Source organism: Gracilinanus agilis, chromosome 4, assembly GCF_016433145.1.
Source record: "Gracilinanus agilis isolate LMUSP501 chromosome 4, AgileGrace, whole genome shotgun sequence".
NCBI lineage: Eukaryota > Metazoa > Chordata > Mammalia > Didelphimorphia > Didelphidae > Gracilinanus > Gracilinanus agilis.
In genome coordinates this window covers 71,974,742-71,990,647 of record NC_058133.1, presented here as the reverse complement: position 1 = coordinate 71,990,647, position 15,906 = coordinate 71,974,742, and positions in this window count along the sequence as shown.

The following is a 15,906-nucleotide window of genomic DNA, read 5'->3' as shown; positions in this document are numbered from 1 at the left end:
ATAAAGGAAAAAAATAGTCACTGCTCTCAAGGAGATTATATTCTATTGTACTTTTCTGGATGCTGTATTTTAAAGGCATTGGAATTTTGGAGAGTTTCCAAAAAAGGGAAATGGGATGGTAACTAGACCAGTGAAAGTGAAATGTTAGAATGGTTGGAGGAAGTGGAGATAGTTAATCTCGAGATAATTTAGCATGTGCAAGATTAGGTCTTCAAGTATTTGAAGGGCTCCCACCCTTTATTCTCTTGACCTTTTGTCCTACTACCTTTCATATTCTGGCAATTCAAATTTTCTTTAAAAGTATCAGGACTCACCATTGCCTATACAATAAAACACAAATTCTTTGGTCTGTTGTTTAGGGCTCTATAAAATTCTGGCTTCTGTTCACCTCTCTAACCTTAAAATAAACCCAGAACAACAATTCCCTGAACATAACACTTTTTGTCCTATTTAAGTCTTTTCCCCTTCTTGAAAAACACTCCCTCCTTACCTCCAACACTTGAAATCTTTATTGTCCTTCAGGTACCTGAACTAAGTTGTCTACCATCTCCAGGAAGCCTTGCTGAACTTTTCCATTGTTAATGCTCTCTGAATCCATACATTAATTGTATGTACCTATGATGCTTTTCTTCAGAAGAATGCAAAGGTTTTCAAAGAAAGGGACTATTTTGCCCATTGTATTTCCAGTACCTGGTTCATTATTTATTATATGGGAAGTGCTTAGCAAATGTTTGTAAAAGATGCACTATAATGCATATTCCAATGACCTCTTCCTATGATTAGTGAGTTCCATTCCAGATCTCTATTTGAGAAAGCAACAATGTCAGTCAACAACTTCTCTTCAAATCCAGAGTTCACGATGCCCCAGATTACTACTCTACCTTCCCTCACCTCTCTGAGTATCTTCCTCTTTTATGTATTATCTTTCCCTCTAATATAAGTTCTTTGAGAGGAAGAAGTATTTTTTTCTTTTTGTTTGTATCTGTATTGTGTCCCCAGTCCTTAGTATGCTACATGGTGCCTAGTAAATGCTTAAGAAATGTTCTGACTGTTTCTCTGTCTATCTTTCATTTTTCTAAGATGTCACTGAGACTTGGTACAATTGGGCATGTCATAAATTAAATTTCATTCTGCAAGAGTATAACTTAATGACAACTGAATAATACCTAATGGTCCAATCCAGATTGCATAGGGTTTAAAGGGAAAGAAAACAGCCACCAATGTGACCCACTTGAAGAAAGACAATAGCTTGATCAAGATGAATGGACAAATGGTGAAAATGATTGATTCTATACCCTAGAGCAGTGATGGGCAAACTTTTTAAAGAGGGGGCCAAAGGAAAGGAAATGCTCATCTGTCAGTCTGTTTCTAAGGCAACTCTTTAGAAGTTTCATTGTATTGTATCCCATTCATTATATTTGTCAGATTAGGAATAATGTTGTGTGGCCTCAGGGGGCCGCATCTGGCAGCTGGGCTGTAGTTTGGCCACCACTGCCCTAGAGTAGAAACTGCTGGAGCCTTTCTTGCTAGACAAGAAACATTTCTTTAGTATAAATATCAGAAATCATGTACAGGAAGTAGGTCTTATGGCCCAGATTTATGCTGTGTCTATCCCTCTTCAAAGTCCCTATTATCATGAATATGTGGATAAGGCCCCAATGTTGCAAATTAAAGACATCTTTATCTCCAACATGACCAAACTCTGATGATAGCTCACTCCTGGTACTGGAAATAAAATAATATTAGTGGCCCTCATGTGGGTGTTCATTATATTTATTTCTAAAAATTCTACAAATTATAAAACTGTTAGGAAATGGATATTTTTTATTAACCTCTTGAGTTCTAAGAAAAAAATACATATGTATGTATGTGTATATGTATATATGTATACTCATAAGATAAAATCCAGGAACATAAGGGGAAAAATAGGTAGAAAGGATATCTACCCCCATTAAGTTGGGTATCAAAGAACATAGAAACAAAATTAAAATTTTAAAAAAATAAAATGCATGCAGACCACCTAGACAGAAGGGTGAATTAGATAAGGAGTTTGGGAACTGCATCATAAATGACTCATGGGAGCATGATATGACAGTGGGGGAGGGTCTTCTGTGCTCTGAATATTAGCTTGTTTTCCCTGTGAAAAAAGAGAACAATTGATAAAATTGTGACATGGGATACTAATCATTGCATTCTTCAAAAGATAAAAAAGCAGCAGGAGCAACATCAATCTGGTAGTTTTCTGAGCAAAATAAAACTAGTTACTTACAATGAAATAGGAACCTTGGAGTAAAGTCACCACTTTTACTCTGCTGTGGCTAGACTTGTCACACTGCCTGAGTTTGAGCAGGCCAAGTGGTACAAAAGGAGAAGTCCCTAGGCTATACCTCAACAAGAAAGGTAAGCCAGGTAGAAGGACACTGTTGGATAGTCCCTTGTTACATAAGATGCTAAAAGCACAAAGCTTTCTTTGATTGAAGTAATACCAAAAAAAAAAAAAACAAAAAAACCCGAAGTATTACAAAAGACCCTACAGTGGAAAAAATAGCACCTTGAAGCTTTGCAGGCACAGACAAACATCCAGTATAGGAGGATGATGCTTCCTCACATTACCCTACACAGACCATCATCAGGGCACATCCACATGTGGAGAAAAGAGATATGCAGGAAGAACAGCATTCTTCATCACCATCTACATGGGTCCTTGACCTAGTTACAATTGACAATTGTTCTAATGAAGACCAAATAAATCTACTTCCTAATCATTACCTGAACCAGGTCAGTAATAGCCATTTCACTCTCTGAGTTTAGGACAGCTTCTCCATACTCTTAACATGTGAACTCCATCATGGAATTCATGGCAGACAAAGAGAGGAAAAGCAAACATCTAAAGTGCCCCCAAAAGTTTGGAAAAGGAGATTTCAAAGGGTTCAGAAAAATGCTAGATAGGACCTAATAGTCTAATACAGAAATGTCAAGCATTTGGTCCATAAAACTTCCCAGTACAACTCAAACTAGATTAAAATGTAGTTCCTATCTGATTTTGATGTATTGGTGTATTAAGAAAAAAAGAAATATATAAACATGTGTGGTTTTCCAAGTCAATATGTGGCTTGCAGGGATCTTTATGTATTATTTCCTGATCCCCATTTCTAATTAAATTTGACATGACTGGTCTAATATTTTGTACGAGAAATGGGCCAAGATGGATGAGAATCTATCATGATGGAAATTCTAAAGACACAAGAAGAAATTATTTGAATGAAATGAAAAAAGGGAACTGTGAATAAAAACACCATTATGACTACAGAGGAAGTTCATAAAAATTCACATGATATCTATTTATCTATCTCCTATCTGTCCATCTATTCATCTTTTTGTCATATGTCTCCATCCATCATCTATCTATCATCTATCATCTATTGTCTATCTATCCATCTTTCTATCCATTTGTCTATCCATCTATCAAGTCATCTATCCATCTTTATGTCATATATCTATCCGTTTTGTCCTACATATCTAACTATACACCTATGACATCTATCTATCCATATTTCTGTCATATCTCATATATCTCAATCCATCCATCTATTTTTCTATCACTAATCTAAAGTCCAGTCAATTTTTTTATCATATTCTACAATGGGGTGGAAATGGGTTTACTCTCAGAATAGACTTTATCAGTATCCAGATTTTTCTGATAAATTGAGTCCTTTAAGACCCAAATATCATCTGACTTTGCTGATGACAATATACAGAGAGGGTAGATAGAAAGATGACAAAAAAGATGAGTAGAAAGAGAAATATATACTTACATATCTTTATATCCATAAGCATGTATCATGATATTATAAGTATGCATGTGTGTATGCACACATATACTTGACATGGAAATGCAGGCAACAATTGGGAGTACATACAAAGGAAATCACAGTCCTATAAGCACTGCACCAGCAGAGCTGTAGCCTGCAGTGAGTTTAAGATGGTAAAAATGCTAATGACAAGAAAAAAATATCTTCTCTTTTCTTTTCTCTTTTCTTCATGATATTAAGGATTATTCATTTACATAGAAGCAACAATACGTCACATTATATAATGAGATTTAAACATCTTTTACCTTACTGCTGATCTTCAAATATTTCCCTTTTAAAAAATTCCCAATTACATGTGAAAACAATTTTAACATTCTTTTTTAAAATTTCGACTTCCAAATTCTCCCCCTCTTTCCCACTCTACCTCCCTCAATTCCTCCCCTCTCCCTGAGAGAGTAAATAATATGATATGGATTTTAAATATGCAACTATGTAAAGCACGTTTTCATATTAGTCATCGAGTGGAAGAGAGGAGAAGAAAAAAAGGAAGAGGAAGGAAAGAAAAAAGAAAAAAGGAAAGAGAAATCTCCAAATACTTCTTTCTATTTTCTTAGATGCTAGTATCTCAAGAAGATAGAAGCATACCATGTAGAAGTATTCAGCTTATGACAAGCTGAATGCTTCAAGAACTAGATCAAGGTCAAAGTCTGCTTCACTGAAGTCTTCTCTGACCACTCATCTTGCAAAGATCAGATCTTCTTTTGAATTTCCCTGTCCTTAATTATCCATAGAACTGGAACCATACACTACCTTGTATAATCTTATATGTTTATATAACTGGCACAAAATTTCATTTGTTAGGGAAGTCAATTCATCTCTTCTAATTAAAGTTTCCCTATCTGAAAAATATTGATAATTATTTAATACCTATTTCATAGGGTGAAATAATTTCACCCTGAATCTCAAAGTTCTTTATACATGTCATCAATTATTCATTCAGTGTTTCCACCCAAGAAGCATTTTTAATCCTTGCTATGTGCAAGGCACCATGTTACAGATTTAAAAATGAAAATATATTGAACATCTACTGTGGTCAAAGCACAAGAGGTCCTTGAGGACAGGGGCCATTGTTCCCTACTGCTTATAGACCTATTGGACCTAATGGAATGCCCTGTTTATTGAGTAGTCACTCAGTAAAATATTTTTGATTGACTAAGTCCCCCAGGGCTGATAATCCATAAATACTGGAAAAGACCAAAAACAAAGCCTTTATTTAAAAAAGTGGTAGGTGAATTTTAAGCACAGCTGCTTCACTTTATGAAAATATTTCAACATAATAAACTTATTCCTTTAGCATACCACCCCTTTGATGATTCCTGGAATAGTAATAACTTTGTTCAGATCAATGGATGACTTGAGCAATACATATGCCTAGTAGAAAGGGAGGGGAGGTCCCCAGTAAAGAAATGTTGGCCTTTAAAAGAGAATTTGGAAAATAAGATCTGATCCATTGGGGAAATTATGAGCAACAATGGCCAAAAAAAGAGAAGTGAATTGTTATTATTTTTACCTTCATTCTGTTTCTGGCTGGGCCACAAACTTGTGATGGGACATTGGATTATTCACAGCTTCAGTGTGCCAGGTTTTCCATCTGTAAAATAATACTTGCCCTTGTTCTCCAGCTCATAGAGAGTTTTTGGTAATGTCTGTGCTATACTTTCAGGTCCCTGGGCAAAAGCTGATAGAGACAGAAGTAGTGGTGCTCATTAGACAATTCTCTGTGGTTCAGAACTATTAAATGGACTGTTCTCTTGATTCATGCCATTTTTTAAGGCTCTTTCCTTGACCTGAATACTGAAGCATTGGCATTCTAATCTATCTGCAGGACAGATTAATTGAACTATTCCTTTTGAAATCCCATCCAGTTTTCTCAGCCTGTATGTCTTTCAAGAGAGGGCTTCTATAAGAATTTCTCTTTAATATAAAATGAAAAATAGACATCAATCAGAATGTTAACTTCTGGTTCCTTTATCATGTCAGAGATTACTAGTGATAAGCATTACAATAATAATAGCTAGCATTTATGTATCCTTTTCAGGTCTGCAAAGTACTTTAAATATTGTATTTGATTCCCTGAGTGATGTCCCTGGCTCTCTGTCAGTGTTCTCATCGGTAACTCACTTCATTTGGTGATGACTGTACCCCTCCATTCCTTCTCAGATAAAGCCTATGGTCATGGTTTGGATCAAGAAGAAAAAAGGTAAATGATACTCAGTAGAGTAGAGGGGTAATTGGGAAAGTCCATGCTCCAATAGACACCTGAGGGATTCAATAGTGTGCCTTTAGAAAGCCAATGGTCACACTCACTAGGTCAACAAAGAAATAAAGCAGTACACAAAAGCTACAAAATCACTTTCTCCAATGGTTCTTCATGATATGAAAATGCCCTTCAATCCTACAGGTCTTGGCTAAATAAGCCCCTAACCTGGCAACTCAACCAAGTTATAGAGTGTTTGACTAGGTCCCACTGACAAACTTGTGTGCCTCTTATCCAAGAACAAGTAAACTGTGTCAGTGAGAAGAGGGGCCTACATCAACAAAATCACCAAGTTTTGAAGTTATTTTCCTTTTAAACTGTTTTTACTGGACCTGTGATTTCATTGTAATGGCAGAGTCCCAATAGAGAACCTTCTTCTGCCTACACTAATACAGGACAAATCTTCACTTGCCTGACTTGCTAGAGCCACTGGTAGGTTAAATGATTACCTTGGGATCACAAAATCCAATTGTGTCAAGTTTCTGGACTCGGGGTCAGCTGAATTAGCAGAAATTCTTAATCTTGGATCTATGAACTAATTTTTTGTCAAAATTTTGATAATTGTATTTCAATATAATTTGTTCCCTTTGGACTCCATGTATTTTATTTAATGTCAGTCAATTTATAAACATTTGTTCAATGCATAATATGTGTCAGGAACTCTGCTAAATACTGGGGATACAAAGACAAATTTTAAGAATGATAGTACTTGCACAATACTAAAAAACAAGCTTGCAGGAGAGGAAGGGAAGAAGTGATCTTGGCCAGGTACTTGATGGAGAAGGATAAAAGCAGTGTATCTGGTATAAAATCATGAGATGAATTTACTTGGCACTCTCCCAAAGTGGTTGTTTTCAAGATTCTGGCTATGCCTTCCATTTAGAAGTTTCTGATGAATTATGACTATCAAAGTCAAGATGATCTTAGAGATTAATGAAAATTTTCAGTGATGGAGTTCCTTTTGTGTAATGACATGATGGAGAAGTCCAAAGGAGTCTAAATGTGGTATAACTACTGGGAAATGTGAATGCATTTAAAAATGTTATTCTTAGAAAAGTTCATAAGCTTCACCAAAATTTTACCTCACAAAAGGGGTAAAGTTGTTAAAAGATATAGAGAAGGGACTACGTAGCAAAGGTCTATGGACTATCAAATAATTTTAGCTTGATTAAAGACAATAAATCAGAAGGCATAGGCATGATTATGACACCAACATAAGAAATTAGTTTTTAACTTAGGATCTATGTGACCAGCTATTGCAGCCCTTATTCAGGATGCCAAATTTTTCCTCTATTTTATGTTTATTGAATGTATGATTTAGAAAGAGTAAACTTGAGTGAAATAACAATTAATATAATAAAATGTATAAAGCATTTTAAAGTTTACAAAAATCAAATATTTTATTTTATCCTCTCAACCCCTCTGTGATGAGGATGCTATTGTTATTCCTATTTGAAGAAGAGGAAACTGAGGCAGACAATAGTTAAATTGCTCACCTAGAATTACTTAGCTAGTGTCAGAACCTGGATTTGATCTCGGGTCTTCCCAACTCCAAGTCTACTGTGCTATAAAAAAGATATCAGTGGGTCATGTGTAGCATGAGTGAAAGATAATATATGGATGGCCCAAATAGCTCATTCTTAACCCCATATGTGGAAAGATAGAATGCCAGAGTTTTAAAGGACCCAGAAGTGATCAAGTCTAATCAGTATAGTTTTTTTTTAAAAAAAGTATTCCCTCTACAATTTGCCTGACAAGTGGTCATGCAAATTCTGCTCAAAATTCTCTAGTGAAGAGTGATTGGTTACTGCCTGTGGGATCCCATCCCTCTTTTGAATATTTCTAAATGTTAGGAAAATTTTAGGATAATTTTGTAACTTGCTACTCATTACTCCTAGTTCTGCCTTCTAATGCTTGATACATTTATGTTAAGTCAAATGCTAGTTGACTCACCCTACTGACTAGGGCCAAGCAAGCTCAAGTCATCTTCTATGTAAGTCCTTCAGATTCTAAATGACAGCTGCCATTCGCCAATCCTTCCCCCTGCAACAAATATATACCTTTATTCTTTTCTTTTTCAGTTTAAACATCCCCAGATCCTTCAACTGATCCTCATGTTACATGGATATTGCACTTATGTATACAAGGAACCAAAACCTATTTTGCATTTAATGATTAGCATTGGCCTCTTAAGTTTCATTATTCCTCACTAATGAATGAATGCATGAATATATAAATGAATAAATATATTAAGGAGGGAAGAAATTTATGGGGGAAATAATTTATTGAGAGTTTTTGACATAGAAGTATAAAGGAAAGGATCTAAAGACAAGGATATTTTAGGAAAAACAAGTCTCATGAATTGTGACTGGGAAACATGACTAAAAATGTTAATGTTGACCCCACCCCAATAATTTATAGTAGAGCTAGAATCAAGTAATTTAGGTGAAAATTAAGTAGTTTGAATCCCTTCGTTCAAAGGTAAGCATTGACCAAAGTATTGTGATAGGGAATATGTGGTAAAATAGCCCTGCTCTCATGTAGCTTAACATCTTATGAGTTGAAATGAAAATACATACAAATTAAATACACATGTAAAGTACATACAAATGACCATAATGCAAAATGACAAGTGCATAAAAGACCTACCAACTTTTACATCAACTTCAGGGAAGGAAATATGTAATTAGGAACAAAAGAGATGATTATTTCAATGTGTTTTCTATATCTGTAGTTAATCTATAGAGAAGCTACCAGGGGAGTTAGGTTGGGTCAATTGACTGATAATATTTGGCTGGTCAAAAAGAAGCCTGATCCAATGTTATAAAATGTTTATGGACCACTCACATAAAATTGTTTTAATGCCTCACCAATTAAACCTAATTGGAGGATGTCTTCTGCCAGCCCAAGAATATCTTCAGCCGAATACTGAGCACTGAATCAAAGTTTAAGTTAGAAAAGGAATGAGATGAATGTTTGTTCTCATCTCAGCTGCTCCTACGACATGACTGGTGCTCAGTAAAAGTTATATTATAATAATTACAATAAGATTATGTTAAATATAAGTCTGTATAATTAAAGAAGAAATATTTGAACTGTCAGTGGTGTTTTCTGGAGCCCTAAAGGGAGAAATAATAACCTGACAAAGTAAGTAAAATATGAGATCAGCCAATTAATTAGCAGAATAAGTTCATCTGATATTTCTAAAGGAGACCAATTAAAATGCATTGTTACTCTTTAATGTTTACTGAGAAGAGTACAGAATAATGCACACAGAATGAATATAGACCCCCCCATCTTTGCCCTCAAGAAGCATACAGTTAATTCAATCAGTCACATGTGAAAAGGAGAGACTCATAATTATACAAAGATGTACTTCCCTGAACTACTAGTGTCTCCCTTTCTAAAATCCCTTGACTCATATTTATTTATTTACATATTTATATATGAGTCAAAAGACTTTAGAAAGGGTTGTATGTATACATATATCTACATATCTATCTATCTATCTATATATATATATATATATAGTATATTTATTTACAAAGATATGAACCTTAGTTCTTTGAGGACAGGGACTAAATTGTGTGTGTGTGTGCATGAGTGTATGTGTGTATGTGGGTTGGGAGGTGGGAAGTGAGTGTGTATCTTATGCCTGAAACATAACAAACATAACAAACATGAAATAAATGTTTGTGGATTGGTCAGTATTAAAGGTAGTACTCCATTTGAAATGAGAAGATCTGTTTTGGAGTCCCAAATTTGTCACTCATTCTCTATAATATTGGACAAGTCATTTAATCTCTTTAATCTCATTTTCCTCATTTATAAAATGGGGTCATTAATACTTGTACTCCCTACTTGAGAAGGTTATTATGTGAATCAAACGAGAAAATAGCTGGCATTTATTTAGGGATTTAAGTCTGACAAAGCATTTTAGATATACATTAATCTCTTTTGATCTTCACAACAACCCTGTGAGATCGGGGCAATTATTACCTGTGATTTTTAAATGAGGAAAATAAGATTTCATGATCTGGCCTGAGTCACACAGCTAGTAATTGAGGCAAGATTTGAACTTGATTCTAAAACCAACACTTTATCCATCATATCGTGTCCTTGCCTAATATCTATAAAGTACTTTATAAAGCCAAAAACATTAAACAAGCAAGGAGAACAAAAAAGTCTTTCTAATCATTATCTTAAGTGGAATGAAATGCCTCAGGATGTAGTGAGTTTCCTCTCATTGGAGGTCTTCAAATAAAGACTGAATCATCAATTATCAGGTACATTGTAGAGGGATTTTGGTTCAGGTATGGATTGTTCTAGATGTCTTCTAAGATTCTTTCCAAAAGAGGCTTATTTGGATGGATGCAGAAGACCTCAATTTGAATCCCACCCAGACTATTAGCTCTGTGATCCTGGCCAAGCCACCAATTTCCATACATAAGTTTCCATACCTATTAAATGTAGAATGATAGTACAGAATTATTGTGGAAATCAGATGAAAGAATATATGTCAAACATTGTAAAAATTAAAATTCTATATAAATGTTTATTTGTGTGTCATCCTCCAGTTCTTCCTCTTCCTCCTCCTCATCTTCATCACTCAAGTATGGAATGGACTAGATGGTCTCTATGGTCTCTTCTGAGACAAGCTTCTATAATATGTGTTTGTTTCTATAAATATATAGAGGTTATTTATCATTGGTAACCATGGTCTTCTAGGGAAGTGGCATAATCTTTCAGGGATCAAGTGTAAATTACTTAACTTTTCCATGCTCATTTGCTAATGTGTAAAATGAAAATATTGAAATCAATGGCCTCACGTAGCCCTTTTAGCTCTAAACTTATGATCCTATGATCCTTTGCTGAGCTCTGATGAAGAGTGAGTATATTTGGTGTAAGGTGAACATACCAGGACAGGAGACAGAATGTCATTATTGGGGAACAGCAATAGTTGATAGCATTTATCACATACCTTCTATAGGTCAGGTACTGCGCTACTTTCTTTTTAAAGAAAGTCAGAAGATTGTGCCTGCTCTCAATCAAGTAAACCAGATTGATTTGATCTGATTTCTAGTTGACCAATAGGACCTATTTGATAATTATTGATCAACTGATTAATTTATTGATGCCCTCCCCAAAGCAGAGTGCTTAATTTGTAATATGTACTTGAAAAATATTTGTTAAATTAACTATAATAATAATAAATGATAATGATCACTAACATGTAACATCTTAAAGTTTGCAAAGTTTGTTTTATTTGAAATATTTGTTATAAATATCACAGTTAGTTTGTAGAATAAATGCTACCAATATGATCCACAATCTGAAACACACATGCATGTCTAGAATTATTCTATATCACATATTCTAATTCATGGCTATTGGTGAACTTCTTTGATACTGTTTGCCCACATGAGAACTTCACTGAAAGACTTCCTCAGCTCATTGCTGGAGCTTCCTTGAACCTGTCCAGAATCTCTGTCTAATTTGTGAGTCCTAATAGACTCTCATCTGACTGGTTTTCTTGTCCACCAAGCCCTAGTGCTTACATTGGAGCAAGCAGCTCATGAAACAAGTCCCACAGATATCTCCAAAATTTTCACCATCTTCCAACAGTAAGAACCATTTTTAAGTTTTAAGTTTCTTCCAACAATAAGAACCATTTTTAAGTGTTTATCCCATGTCAGCGACATGCTGGAGGTACAGGGAATGGCAAAAACAGAGCCTCTTTCCTCTAGAAGTTAACATTCTAAATCCCAAATCTGTAATCTCCTGTTAACATCATCCTTGCTTTGCTCACTTTTCTCAACATTTCTGTGACTCTTACTAGATTAAGAAGACAGAAGAATGTACCTGTAGCATAGTTAGAGATCCTCACAGATATAGTACAGTTTTCTCTCTTTCTCTCTTCATTTTTGTCTCACCATATCTTTTTCTCAATCTGTCTGTATCTCTCTGTCTCTTTTCTGACTTTGTTTCTACTCTCCATTACCATGGAAATAAAAAAAAGTAATAACATGGTGGCATGTATGCATATGTATGTATATATAGTATATGTAAATATATGCTATACATATATAAATATACTATATCTAAATAAATATACTATAAACACATGTACATATAATTTATATATTACACATGTACATTTATATAGTATATGTATGTGTATATATTATTTATGTATATGTATGTGTACATACACACATATATATTTCTAACCTCTAACTCCAGGTCTGCCTTGATTTTGTTTAGTTCCACTGTTAAATTACTCTTCCTCGGTGTGAAATTAGGTTTATGTGATTATTTCTTGCTTTTGAAGGAGGGCATAAGTAGAGAATCACTTCCCTCCGAAATTAAGCACCAAATGATTGAACTGGAATAGAACTTTAAGAATGATGTATCTCAAAGAACTCTTTTTTTTTTCAGAGGAAAAAAACACCCTAGAAAGTTGAAGTGATTTTCTCAAGGTCACCCAGCTCATTTGTCACAGACCTGGGACTTCTTCCCATCAATCATTCTTTCTACTACACCACACTGGTTCTTCAGGATTAACAGTGAAAACTGTCCTACCCCACAGTAAATCTGGGCATCTGCTCTGTATAATTTCATTGGAGAGTTAAGGAGATCATTAACTATTTCTGCTTCCTGCACCCCTTTCTCTTTGTATTCCAAATGCTGAGCACACAGAGTCTAATAAATGTTTATTGATTGATTGACTGGATCATGACAGGTCCAAGGACCATGACACGGACTGAGGGATATCTGGACAGATAATCCAATATCTGGATAATGGCTGAAATAGTCTACCACTGGATGGACTGAGAAGATGAGAAGATTACACTAAAAGAACTCAGAATAGGTGATAAAATATCAATATTCAGAAAGACATGAGTTTATCAACTCATATATTGAAATTTTGCTTTGTGGCTGATCTCAATCCAACCATTCTCTCTGTCCATTGGGTTACTTTAATGTTCTTCTCATTCTAGTTTCAACCTTTACCTGATTATTAGCAAGGCAAAGTATTAATAAACTGAAGATATTGAGTATCTCCATGACTACTACCACCCTCATTCCATGGTGTCCATGGTTACATTTGCAAGATGCTATCAACCATAAAATTAATTGTGATTATTTACTTGTAATTCAAAATGATTTTCTCATTACCTTGATCTGAAATTAGTACTTTGTACTTTCACCTCTCCTCAAAAAAAAGGAAGAATTAGAAAAGAAAGTCAAGTAGTTGTGTTTTTTTTAACTTGACAGTTGCAATGCATCATTTTCTCTTTCCTGAGGGCTAAATAAAATGTTTGAAATTGCAACAAATTGGGATCTCAGGGACAAATTCATCTTCCTCTTCAGAGTTCTTCCCCCTGTCATTGAAATTCTTTTGGGTTTAGAGCTTTCATTTATTTGGCAGTGTAAGTTTATATTCTTGGCCTCAAAGGAAAAAAAATTGCACATAGCACCCCTTTCTAGTTCCCCATGATGCTACTTTTGAGCCAAAGTTCCCAGTTCCTCCATGAAAACCTCAGAGCTACTAGAAGCAATCACTATATTGTATCCATGCATTTACTTAATATAGATTCAATTCAATTAAACAAAAACCTATTAAAAGCCTACTATATTCTGAATGCAGTGAATACTGAGACAAAAATCAAATACTTCCTAGCTTCAAGTAGCTTTTATTCTATTAAAGGATATCACATATTGGGACATGAATAAATGCAGAATAAATGCAAAATAATACAAAGTAATTTCAAGGGGGAAGGAGAAAATCATTTATTAAGCACCTATGGTATGGCAGGGCTTAAGCTTATCATTTTACAAAATCTCACAACTCTAAAAGGTAGTTACTGGTATTATTTTCATTTGACTTTTGAGGAAACTGAAGCAAACTAGAGGTTAAATGACTTGTCCAGAGTCACACTTAGTATAAATGCCTGAGGACAGATTTCTAACTTGAATCTTTCTTACTCTAGGTCTATCAAGTTCCATTTATTGTTACAAGTTAAGTAGAACAAAAGAACATTAACAAGTGTGAAGGATCAGAAAATGGAAGAGATGGAAGTTTTCAAGCAGAAAGCAACTAAAAAACTGACTTAAGAATTGAGGGGACTAAAAGAAAAGTAATATGAAATAAGATAGGGAAGGTAAGTAAGAAGTAGATTCTACAGGGCATTAGCTCTCTAAGGAAAATCCCATTGGTCAAAGTAACATCAATCAGTCTATCACCAATTATCTCCTACATGTTCAGTGCAGTGCTCTTTATTACTGTTAGATTGTTTCAGTTATGGCTGACTCTTTGTAACCTCATTTGGGGTTTTCATGACAAAGATCCTGCAGTGGTTTGCCAGGTCCTACTCCAGTTCATTTTACAGATGAGGAAACTGAGGCAAACAGGATTAACTGACTTGCCCAGGTATCATATATCTAGTAAGACCAAATATGAGCTCACATCTTCTTGACTCCAGGTTCATTGCACTATTCATTGCACCACCACCACCTAGTTAGCTACTCAATGCTCTTTGTCCAAGTACAAACTCAGCATAATACAATGACATATAAAAATGTATACTAGTTAAATAAATACAAGGTAATTAAAGACAATGTGGTTATGGGAGAGAGGGCATTAACAGAGGTTTAGAAAAGACTTTATTCCAAATATAGTCACTGAGCTTTTTCTTGAAGGAAGAGAGAGTTTCTATGAAAAGAAGGCAGGGAGGAGAGACCAAGATATAAGATATAGAATGCTGTATGAGAGGAACAGAGAAAAGAACAGTTTGGATTATGAAATGCAGGAGGGAGGTGTGCTATATTGAGATTAGATGGACTGGAAGCAGGTTGTGATTAGTAAAGTAAACAGAGGACTTTATATTTATCCTACAAGCAATAGGGATCCACTGGACTTTTTAATGAATGAAAGAGGTGAGGACCTTGGTGACAAAGAGAAGCCAAATTGCAGGAGCCCATAGTAAAGAAATGGAAGCAATAGTTAAAGATATTTCAATAAGTTTGGCATTTTAATAAAGGAAGAAAATAGGATAATTACTCAATGAATCAAGAGGATTAAGTGAAAAACTGGACACAAAGGGAAGATCCTGAGCAAATTTACAGAAGAGGATGATAAAACTCTTACAGGAGGACATTGAAGAAAAATCTCAGACAAGAGAAAGTTCTATAATGATGAGATGCACCGACATCGTTTTCAAGAAGGCACAGTGATTCAAGAAACCATGGTAGTTGCCTAGTATAATCCCTTTATTTTAAATTGATAACCAAGGTTAAGGCACTTGCCCAATGTCCCACAGTTACTCAATGGCAAAGTTAAGATTAGAAATATAGTCTCTTGACTGCCAGTTCAGCAGTCTTCCTATCACACCACTGTGCTTCTTCCTTTGATATAAAAAGAGGAGGAGATAGATTAGAAGAGAGAAATATTTTGAGGTAGTGAAGGGGAAGACATGATTAATTTGACTCAGTCACTGAACACAAAAGACGAAACTCTCACAGATGCTATTCACAGGACTCTACATGGTAATGAGAAAAAGCAGACTGACTGGGGAGTTGAAACAACAATAGAAGAGTAAAAGATGAAAAGAGTAAGAAAAAAGAACAGATTGAGGGGAAATTATGTGATAAGTATGAGAGATAAAGTTTGACATCTAAAATATATAAGGAACTGTTAAAGAAAACTTGCAAAAATCTCTTCTGGTCCACAATGTATTAAATAGTAAAAGGATTATCAGAGGCAATTTTCTTTGT